The sequence below is a fragment of the Oratosquilla oratoria genome, chromosome 3 (assembly GCF_046742065.1).
Source record: "Oratosquilla oratoria isolate Oo_2021 chromosome 3, ASM4674206v1, whole genome shotgun sequence".
NCBI classification, from domain to species: Eukaryota; Metazoa; Arthropoda; class Malacostraca; order Stomatopoda; family Squillidae; genus Oratosquilla; species Oratosquilla oratoria.
Window position 1 is genome coordinate 32419532 of NC_134779.1, and position 10000 is coordinate 32429531.

At 37.0% G+C, this 10000-nt stretch overlaps 1 protein-coding gene and 1 pseudogene across 2 annotated transcripts in view; both read left to right on the forward strand.

Annotated features, from left to right (window-relative positions):
- Positions 1 to 3998, forward strand: part of LOC143017599 (uncharacterized) — a 5016-nt pseudogene extending 1018 nt beyond the window's left edge.
- The window catches only part of LOC143019568 (uncharacterized), a 26050-nt gene continuing 19510 nt past the window's right edge, over positions 3461 to 10000 (forward strand). The window contains exon 1 of one of the 2 annotated variants that reach the window (XM_076175331.1): positions 3461 to 3528. The gene's annotated coding sequence lies outside the window, so the exon portion shown is untranslated. Of the gene's footprint in view, positions 3585 to 10000 lie in introns of both variants that reach the window. The other variant, XM_076175341.1, reaches the window with a different exon arrangement.

The window sequence follows — 10000 nt, forward strand, 5'->3', positions numbered from 1 at the left end:
GAGGTGAGGGGGAAGAGAGGGAGGAGAAGGAAGAGGTAGAGGAGGACGAAGAGGAGGGGCAGGAGAGGAGAAGGATAAGGAAGAGGAGGGGCAGGAGAGGAGAAGGAGGAGGGGAGGAGGAAGAGGGTAGGAAGGGAAGAGGAGGAGGGGAGGAGGGAGGAGGAGGATGAGGAAGAAAGAAGGAGAAGAGGAGGGAAGAAGGGGCAGAGGAGGATGAGGAGGATGAGTAGGGAAGAAGGGGAAGAGGAGGAGGAGAGGAGGAGGGGGAGGGGAAGAGGAGGAGGGGAGGAGGAGAGGAAGGAGGAGGAGGAGGGGGAGGAGGAGGAAGGGGAGGAGGAAGTGCGCAATGTTGGTGAGTTCAAGTTCTAATCTAGATCGGTAAACGCTTCCGAGGACGGGGGTGGTGGTGGTGGTGGTGGTGGGGGGGGGGGTTAGAGGTACCATATTGACGAATAAAATCACCTGACGGCAGCCGAGGTAAAAGAAAAAGTGCCACCCGGCACGCAAGGGACCCGTCCCTTTTACCGCTGTGACGTCACCCTTTGTCATTGTGACGTCACCTTAGCTGAATAAAATCGGCTGGCGCCAATATGACTGAAATATCATTTTTGGCGCCACGGGCATCCAAGGTGCCAGCCGGCCTTTCGATTGGCGACGGCTTTCATTGTTTTTGTTCTGGCTGAAGCCGTGAGATTTCATTCAGATGAAGAAATGCTTCCTCGCCCTTTCCCCTTTTGGCAGGGTGATGCGCCCTTAATTAAAGGGTTTCGTCCTAATTCGGGCCAGGCCATTTTGTTCAGACAAAGAAGGGCCACAGTAGCATTGAATTCGGTATTTATTTGTTTATTAATTTGTTTATTCATTTATCTATTTATTTATTTATTTATTTATTTATTTATTTATTTATTTATTTATTTATTTATTTATTCATTTATCTATTTATTTATCTATTCATTTATTAATTTGTTTATTTATTTATCTATTTATTTAGTTATTTATTCATTCATTTATTTTCGCCTATTTATCTATTTATCTTTATTTATCTATTCGCTTAATAATTGATTAATTTATTTATTCATCTATTTATTCATTCGTTTATTTTCACCTATTTATCTATTTACTTATTTTTATTTATCTATTCACTCATTTTTTTATATATTTTCCATTTATCTTTTATTTTATCTTTTATTTATCTATTTATGCATTTACTTATTCATTATTTTTGGCTGACTTCAAACTATCGCCTTCAGCTTGGAGGTGCGTAGCCCCGTGGCGGGCGAGGTGCTGCAAAATCGGACGACTTGATTGTCTTTATCCTTCCGGGGTGATCTTGTTGCCCGGTTGCCAGGCGCCATCGGCCAAGGACTACCGCCGCGCCGGCTCGGCGACAGCCAACCCCCGTTGGTGACCATCTTCCTAAATCCGCCAAATCATGACCCAAAAATGGCCAAGAAAATCCGCCAACTCTTGTCTCTAAAAAGGACAAGAAATCCATCCGTAATGATTCCTTGATAAGGTAGGGGATTTGAAGATGATTTAACCCACAGGAGAAGTAAAAATAGATAAATAGATAAATGAATAAATAAATAAATAAATAAATAAATAAATAAATAAATAAATAAATAAATAAATAAATAAATAAATAAATAAATAAATAAATAAATAAATAAATAAAACTACGATATATGGTAGTGGTAAACATATAACACGTGAAATATATATATACAGGATATTAGTCCTGTAAAATATGCGCCTGGCTAGCCATATGCGTTAGATGTGCATTGTATTTATTGGTTAAATTTCTTTGTGCAGAACCTCAAAAAAATCGTTTCTTGTATTTCATTTTTTTTTTTTTTTTGTATGGGAGCATTAATATAAATGCCTTATTTCCTTCATCAGACCAATGGGGCTAGATTCATGACAGCTACAGGGTTGAGAATTGTAAGTAGGTAGAAACAACTTCGCCAACCGTGTAGTTAATGAATGGAATAAACTTCCTGCAGAGGCAGTGCAATGTAGTTCAGTTCGAAGCTTTAAGATTCGTTTAAACACCTAAGCAAGATGCTGTAATGCCTGCCATTTATTTTATATTATTTGTTTATTTGTTTGTTAATATTTGTCTGTTTATTATTTGCTTGATATTCATTTATTATAAGTTATCTGTCAATTTATCATTATTTACTATTTACCTATTTGTTTATTATTCAACACTGCCTATGCATTTATTTATTTTATTTACTATATGTTTTATTTATCATTATTATAATTTTTTCGCATCCGACCTAGTTATGGACCAAAAGGTCTCCTGTCCGCATGCTCCGCCGTTGTAAATTGTTGTCATTATAATGGGGGATTTATAGGGTGATGGGGTGGAAGAGTGGGGGTGGGGGTGATGGGGGGGGAGTGGGGGTTATAGAGTGACAAACATCACTATTACGCATAGCCACACTCTCTCTTCAAGTCTCCTCAAAATTATTTTTCTTCGTAACATTCCAGGCAGATACCCGATCTATCCCAACGTCTAGTACCGTCACGAACTCTATGGTTACTCTTCAGTCACCCCGAAATGTCATCTCTCGTCAGTAAAGATCTTGTAAGCGGGGTAAACGTTCAGTAGGCGAGCCAGACGACTTTAGTACTCCCGACACGTGAGAATTTTCTTGTTGGACACAATTTCGCTCCTTGAGCCTTCGCTCAAATTTCACTGAAATAACAAAACTCCCTAAATAAATGAATAAAAAATAATGGATAACTAATAAACAAATAAGATAATAAACAGATAGACGGAATAATAAATGAATGAATAGATAAATAGATAAATACATAAACAGATAAGTTGATATGTATATATATATATATATATATATGCTGAAAAACATCAAGGAAAATAGTAAATATATTGATGACCGAGCGCTTTCGTATATTCAGATGTCTGAATAGACGGAAGTGGTCGGTTATCAATATATTTATTATTTTCCTTTGTGGTTTTTCTGCATATTAAGAATCACGAGCTCATGTGATTTCTCATGCATATATATATATATATATATATATATATATTTATATATATATACATATATTCATATATATATATATATATATATATATATATGTATAAAGGAAAGAGCATAAGGACTAACCGAAGTGGGCTTCCGATCCCCTCTCTAGAACAGCCTAGTAGCAGCGAGATTGAAGGCAAAAACGCCGACCTTGACAAAATATCCTTTTATTTATCAGCTGGTAAATACAAGCTTAGAAGCCCATCCTTTATTAATTTAAAAATATCAAAAATATTCTTAAACACCCCTATTTGAAGTCTAGCGTTATATGTAACAAATACACAAAAATTCATGGCAAAGAGGCGAGGGTTGCAATTTACCCGCCATTATATGGAGGTGGGAAAAAAGGACAACTTTGGCTGAAAAAACGCCAATGGGGCACCCAGGAGTCCCGCTCACTCAGTCTTGGTGGCGGCAGGACGGCGAGAAGCAGCCGGTGGCATCGCTGTCCCTCTCATCCATAGACTCAGTAAGTTAACTACGCCAGTCCGAGGTGCAGGGTCGATCTCAGGACCGACACAGAGGGTGAGCAGATTCCTTCAGCGTGATTTGGTTCTGTTTGGCGGTTTTGTGTTTGTATTCACCCGCTGGGCGATTCTGTGGTAGAATTTAAATTTATCTTAGCGCAATGTGAGGATTTTGTGCGGTTTAGTCTCCTAGTAAGATCTGGATTTGCCATTTAGATTTACTATTCCAAACACACGAACCAGACACGTGCCATACTAGAAAACATGCAAATATATGTTTTGCTTTTGATGTCTTTCTACAGTTTTATTAAGAAAAGGAATAATTATTATTACAGTGTAAAGTGTGTATACAGGTTTGTATTAAATGTTTAACATTTACATATATTTTTGCACAGTTTTAGTTACGTTGAATTTAGGTTTAGTTAAAGGTGTCAGGAGTAGTGCTCCTGATTTTAGAAGAGATTTCGCCTAAGCGGTTCTAACCGCCTCGAACCGGGGTTCCTTCACCCACCCCCTCAGCCGAAGACCCTCAGTCGGCTGACGCCACCAATAATCAAATCAAGAAAACTGACCACTTTTATCGAGCAGAACTTAATCGTCGCGTGATTTTATCCTACCAACTGAAGACTCACAAAGTCGGATGTGTTAAAGATTAAATTCGATTTTATTATTGCATTATGGCTACTGTTGGTGACTTTATTTGTGTGAAGGAAGACTTCCCGTGAGGATGTGCTGTGTTGAGCGGTAGAGACGCTGTGGATCTGCTGTGACCTCGCCCGAAGGCAGTGGAGAAACGTAGGGTTGCTGTGGACCTTAGCCGGACCTACAAACACGTCCACAATTTTCATTTACATTTCGAAGAATGGAACGAGAAAATATTTATTTTAAATTTTTGCAACTCGTCAATTATTAGATTAATCGTCATAGTTGCATTGTCCTCGGAAATGCACAGAAACGTGATATGCGAGAACATGAGGAAAACACAATTTTGTCGCTGAATTTTGAAAATCATCGACATTTTGACATCGACCATATCAGGGAAATATTTACATAGATTTTCTATCTATTTATTTTATAATTTTTGTAGGCAACATATCAGTGCAAAAGGTATATTTTCATAAGTATACGATACTTGTAAGAAAACAGCAAAGGCACCATTTATTAATCTCATAATGCGATAACACAAGATTGCGGCAAGGGGACACTGTCTCCTTCAAAGAAACTAGAAATATACTCAAGTTGGTTTTGTATATTATTTATACTGTTCTAATTACTGTTTTGAGTGTCATCATTGCCATCGTTGCTGTTGATGTTGTTGTTGTTGTTGTTATTATTATTATTATTATTATTATTATTATCATTATTATTATTATTATTATTATTATTATTATTATTATTATTATTATTATTATTATTATTATTATTACTACTATTATCATTATTATTATTTATTATTATTATTATCATTATTATTGTTGTTATCATTATTATTGTTTTATTATTATTACCTATTATTACCATTATCATTATTATTATCGTTATTATTATTGTTGTTGTTGTTATTGTTGTTATTATTATAGTTATTATCAATCACGAAGCGAGTTTGTGTTTTGATTGGGCCACACTGGTAAAAATCCATAAACAAATACCATACATGTGTGTGTGTGTGTGTGTGTGTGTGTGTGTGTGTGTGTGTGTGTGTGTGTGTGTGTGTGTGTGTGTGTGATTCATCATTCACCATGATCTTGGATCACGTGTTGAACTCGTGATCGACAGCTATTTCCCTCCCGGATGAGAGCTCAGAGATCGTATGTGACCGATCTATGTGTAATGCTGTGACCTTACACGCACACACACACCCAACTCCCCACCCAAGAGAGTTGAAGTAACAACCCCCAGCGCAGCGATACTGAAATTATTTCAGCCCTGGGCGGGACTCGACCCCGGACCTCCGTAGTAGCAGCTGGGAACTCTACCAACTGCGCCACGAGTTGTGTGTGTGTGTGTGTGTGTGTACGTTTGTATGTGTGCGTGTATGTGTTTGTTTTATCATAGAGTCAGAAACGCGGAGGTGAGGCAAAGACCGAGGCTATACATATGTAATCGGATAGGATAGTTTAAAAACTGCTGAGGTAGTTTAAGCATGTGTGAAGAACAGGTGAGGAAATCAAGCTAAGAAGAGAGTGGAAAACAAAAGTAGATGGAGTGAACTTAAGAAAAAGACCAAGAAGGATGTGCATGGACGGGATATAAGGGTAATGTCTGTCGAGTGAGTAAGAGAGAGTACAAAGGACAGGAGTGAATGGCGAGATGTGAGCGAAAGTTGGAATAACTTGATGTGATATATATATATATATACATATATATATATATATACATATATATATATATATATACACACACACATATTTGTGGATAGGGAGGCGGATCGCCATGTATTGAATCGGTGGGGGTAAACCAATCTCGGCTGTCGGGCCCTGCTGTGAAGGCTCTGTGCTCAGCTGCATTGCCTTTAACCCGAGCGAGGTAGGTGAAAGGCACATGTCGAAATGGAAGGACCGATGAATGGGTTTTGATGGATGTGGGGTGGATGTACAGTATGCTTTCACTCGGCCTAAAAAGGTGTACATATAGTATCAACATTTTTATTACTATTATTATGGTCGTTATTTGGGAGAATGATAGATTAGTTCCTTAAAAAGGTAAGGATATCTTATGAATTATTAGATTTTATCGAGTAATCCACTAACCACTGTACTACTACTGCCAAAGAAAAGTAGCTTACTAAAAGTATATCTTTATTTTTGTAGTCTGAGGTAATGTGGAACACAGGAAGAGAGCTTTTTTTTAACATTATAAATGTATTTTACCTAGTTCTCAATAGTTATGCTTTATGTCACGTGACTTGAGGGATAATTTCTTTGCAGTGCTGGTATCCCTAGATGAAAAGAAGGTCTTGAGGCATTTTCCAGTCGAAGGTCCATTTCTTTAGAATTTTAGTAAAAATAAAGTACTTAAAGCGCGCCATATTGCTGCAGGTTTTATAAAGTTCTTTTGGGGTTCAAGAAAGCTGTGTAGACTGCAAGAACTAAAGTAAGAATATGAATATGTTCTTTTTTTTCTGAAATGAAAAATGCGACGACATGACGTCACGAGTCGGCGCGTATGATGGTAGTTTGTCTCTTGATTCGCGGTGATTTTAGTGAATTATTTCTATAAAATGAAGAAGCATTACCCTGTTGAGGTATCTTCGTCTTTGATATTTTCTGTGTGACACCAGAAGATTTTATTCTGCTAAGAGGAGAAAGTTTTACTATTGAAATCATTAAAGAATCGATTAAGCCCTTCACTGTAAACAAAGCCTAGTATGAGTATAGGCGGTTCATTTAAGTGCTGAAGTACATTAGTTTTATATTGCAAGGTTGAAAAGGCTATTGCATTCAGCGCTAGTTCATTCTGTTTTTCCTGTTTCAAAATTAATCTGGCCCGTCTTTCTAGTAAAAAAAAAAAAAAAAAAATCGTGAGGTGAATTCTCCAGGTAGGATGAGTTGCCAGTTCGCCTTTGCGATTCTCGTCCATTAACAGTTTTAGATCTTTGTGTCGTCTCCTTTGCCTCGGATTTATGGTTTTCTTTTTCGCACCTTTGTCGCGTGTGATGATGCATAGTTTGAGATGATTATTAATTATTTTTCTTCCTCTTCCTACCTCTAAGTTCTCCCCGTCTTCACTCGTGTATGGATTACTTTAACTTTGTCGTTCAGGAAAATCATAGGACCTCATTTATATGCATATATATGTTTGTGTGTATGTGTGTGTGTAATATATATATATATATATATATATATATATATATATACATAAATACATAAATACACACACACACACACACACACACACACACACACACACACACATATATATATATATATATATGTATATATATATATATATGTATATATATATGTATATATGTATATATATAAATACATATATATGCCTATATATATATATATACATATATATATACATATATATATATATATATATATATATATCTTCATCATCTTTTTCTTCGTTTTCTTCTTCTTTTCTTCTTCCTCTTCTTTTTTCTTCTTTTTCTCCTTCCTCTTCTTCCTTTCTTTTTCTTTTTTACTTCAGTCTTTCCTCTTTTTGTGATAGTGAGATAGTCCAGACCACGTAACAAGACTCATTTAGTTGCAAGCGAAACATCACCTTTACCTTTTGTGTTGCGGCTGCCACGATAGGTAACAGTCACTTGCATCGGGTGCATTCGACCACGAATTCGCTTGGTGAGATCGAAACCAGCGTTCCACAGCGACGCCCACAAACATTCTGGTTACGACCGGATCACCATCCTCTACAATCTAATCATGAAGAGGCTGATACCAGAAGGATATTCGGCCTCCGAGGGGCAGTAGATAGTAGGCTACAACTGATACAGGAAAGTAGAGAGTCTGTTTATCATATAAGGCGCCGTAGGTAATGCCATATATATATATATATATATATATATATATATATATATATATATATAATATATATATATATATATATATATATATATATATATATATATATATATGGTAAGGTGGATATCCTATACGGAATATTAAACGCAGGAGAGGGTGCCATAGGCATAGAAAATGGGCTCTTTATTTACCAAATTACACAAAATGCCATGGACATAGAAAATGGATATATTTTTCGCCATATTGCACGCAGTAGGTAATGTCATAGACATAGAAAATTGGCATAATTGTCGCCATATTAGACGCAGTAGATGGTGCCATAGACATAGAAGCATTTTATTCACTATATTACACATAATGACATAGACATAGAAAGAGGATATATTTCTTACCATATTACTCGTAGTAGGTGATGTCATAGACATAGAAAATGGGTATAATTGTCGCCATATTAGACGCAGTAGATTTTGTCATAGACATACAAAGCGGGTATCTTATTCGCAATATAAGACATAGTAGGTCATGCCATACAGATTAAAATATGGGTATCTTATACTGAAATAGAGATTAGAAAAAAATTATCTTATTTAGCATATAAGACGCAGAAATATTTTATCCTTTGAAAGTAGATGGACATAATCATGGTATTATACATCGCTGGTCGCGTCATCGGTAGCGTGCTGGTCTCACATTCGCTTAATTGTGGGTTCGAATCCCGCACTCCTCCTCTCCGTTTCCCAGCAGTGACACTTAGTCACCTGTCCCAACAGTCCAAGAGAGCTCAGTGTCTCTTGGTGTATGCTCTTCACGTATTATGTCACAGGGATGCGTTTGATGAAATACAACCCCGAGTCTTTGTGGGTGAAATTAGACGTTATATATGATGTTCGATAATTATAAACTTGCGTTTCCTGTGTGTGGGTATTAGTTACACAATTCGGTATATTTGGTACTTTAGGAGACCTTAGAGTCTTTGTCAGCGTTTCTCAACCTTTTTACCCTTGCGTAACCTTTAGAATAAATTGCATGTCTCAAGGAACCCCTGCGCAAACAAAAAAACACACATACCATATCTTTCTCATTTTATTTTCATCGTAATAATAGGTTAGATAGGATGATGTCTATATTACATTATTACAATAACCAAGAATATGTCGCGCGTGTTTAATTATATTACGCATATGAAATTAAGTAAAAAAAAATCAAAAGTGCATTAGCTTATCTCACTTGTTCTCGCGGAACCCTTAGGGACCTTTTGCGGAACTTTAGGGTTCCGGGAAACACTAAGGTTCAGAAACGCTGGTCTGGAGTCATGAAGCAGTCTTTTATGATTAAAGACGGATTTTCACTCAATGAAGAATGCTGGTCATTCTAGACTTGAACTTCCACTCCGTTTTCCTGTTTACCATAAATCTCCTTTACCATCTCCATGAGCTTCTTCGGGGTGAAGTTGTTTTGAAAAAAAAAAAAAAAAAAAAAAAAAATTACTTCGTCACCGGACTGTCTCCGGAGTCACCACCTTTGCCCTGTGTGGTCGGACAGCCAGGACAAGTATGGGAACTAATCTCGACTCAACTAAGAGTGCTGATCACTTTCGACTTCTGTCTCTCCATAATTCTCCACCCTTTTTTTCGGCGCGAGGTCGGAATTCATTGAAAAAAAAAAAAAAAAAAAAAAAAAAAAAAAAAAAAAAAAAAAAAAAAAAAAAAAAAAAAAAAAAAAAACAAAGAGAGAGAGAGAGAGAGAGAGAGAGAGGATGAGGTTTTGGCTAAATGCAAATAGATGGTTACCTCAACGTCCCCGGACTGCCTCCGAAGCCACCACCTTTGCCCTGTGTCCTCAGACAGCCAGGACAAGTGGCATTTATCAAAGACTTCGAACTTACGAAACAAGATCAACACCCAACGCTCCACCGCGGTGCAGTGGTGACTGTCAGTTGCTCCTAGCTGTCCAAACACAAAGGGCAAAAGTGGTGGTCTTAATT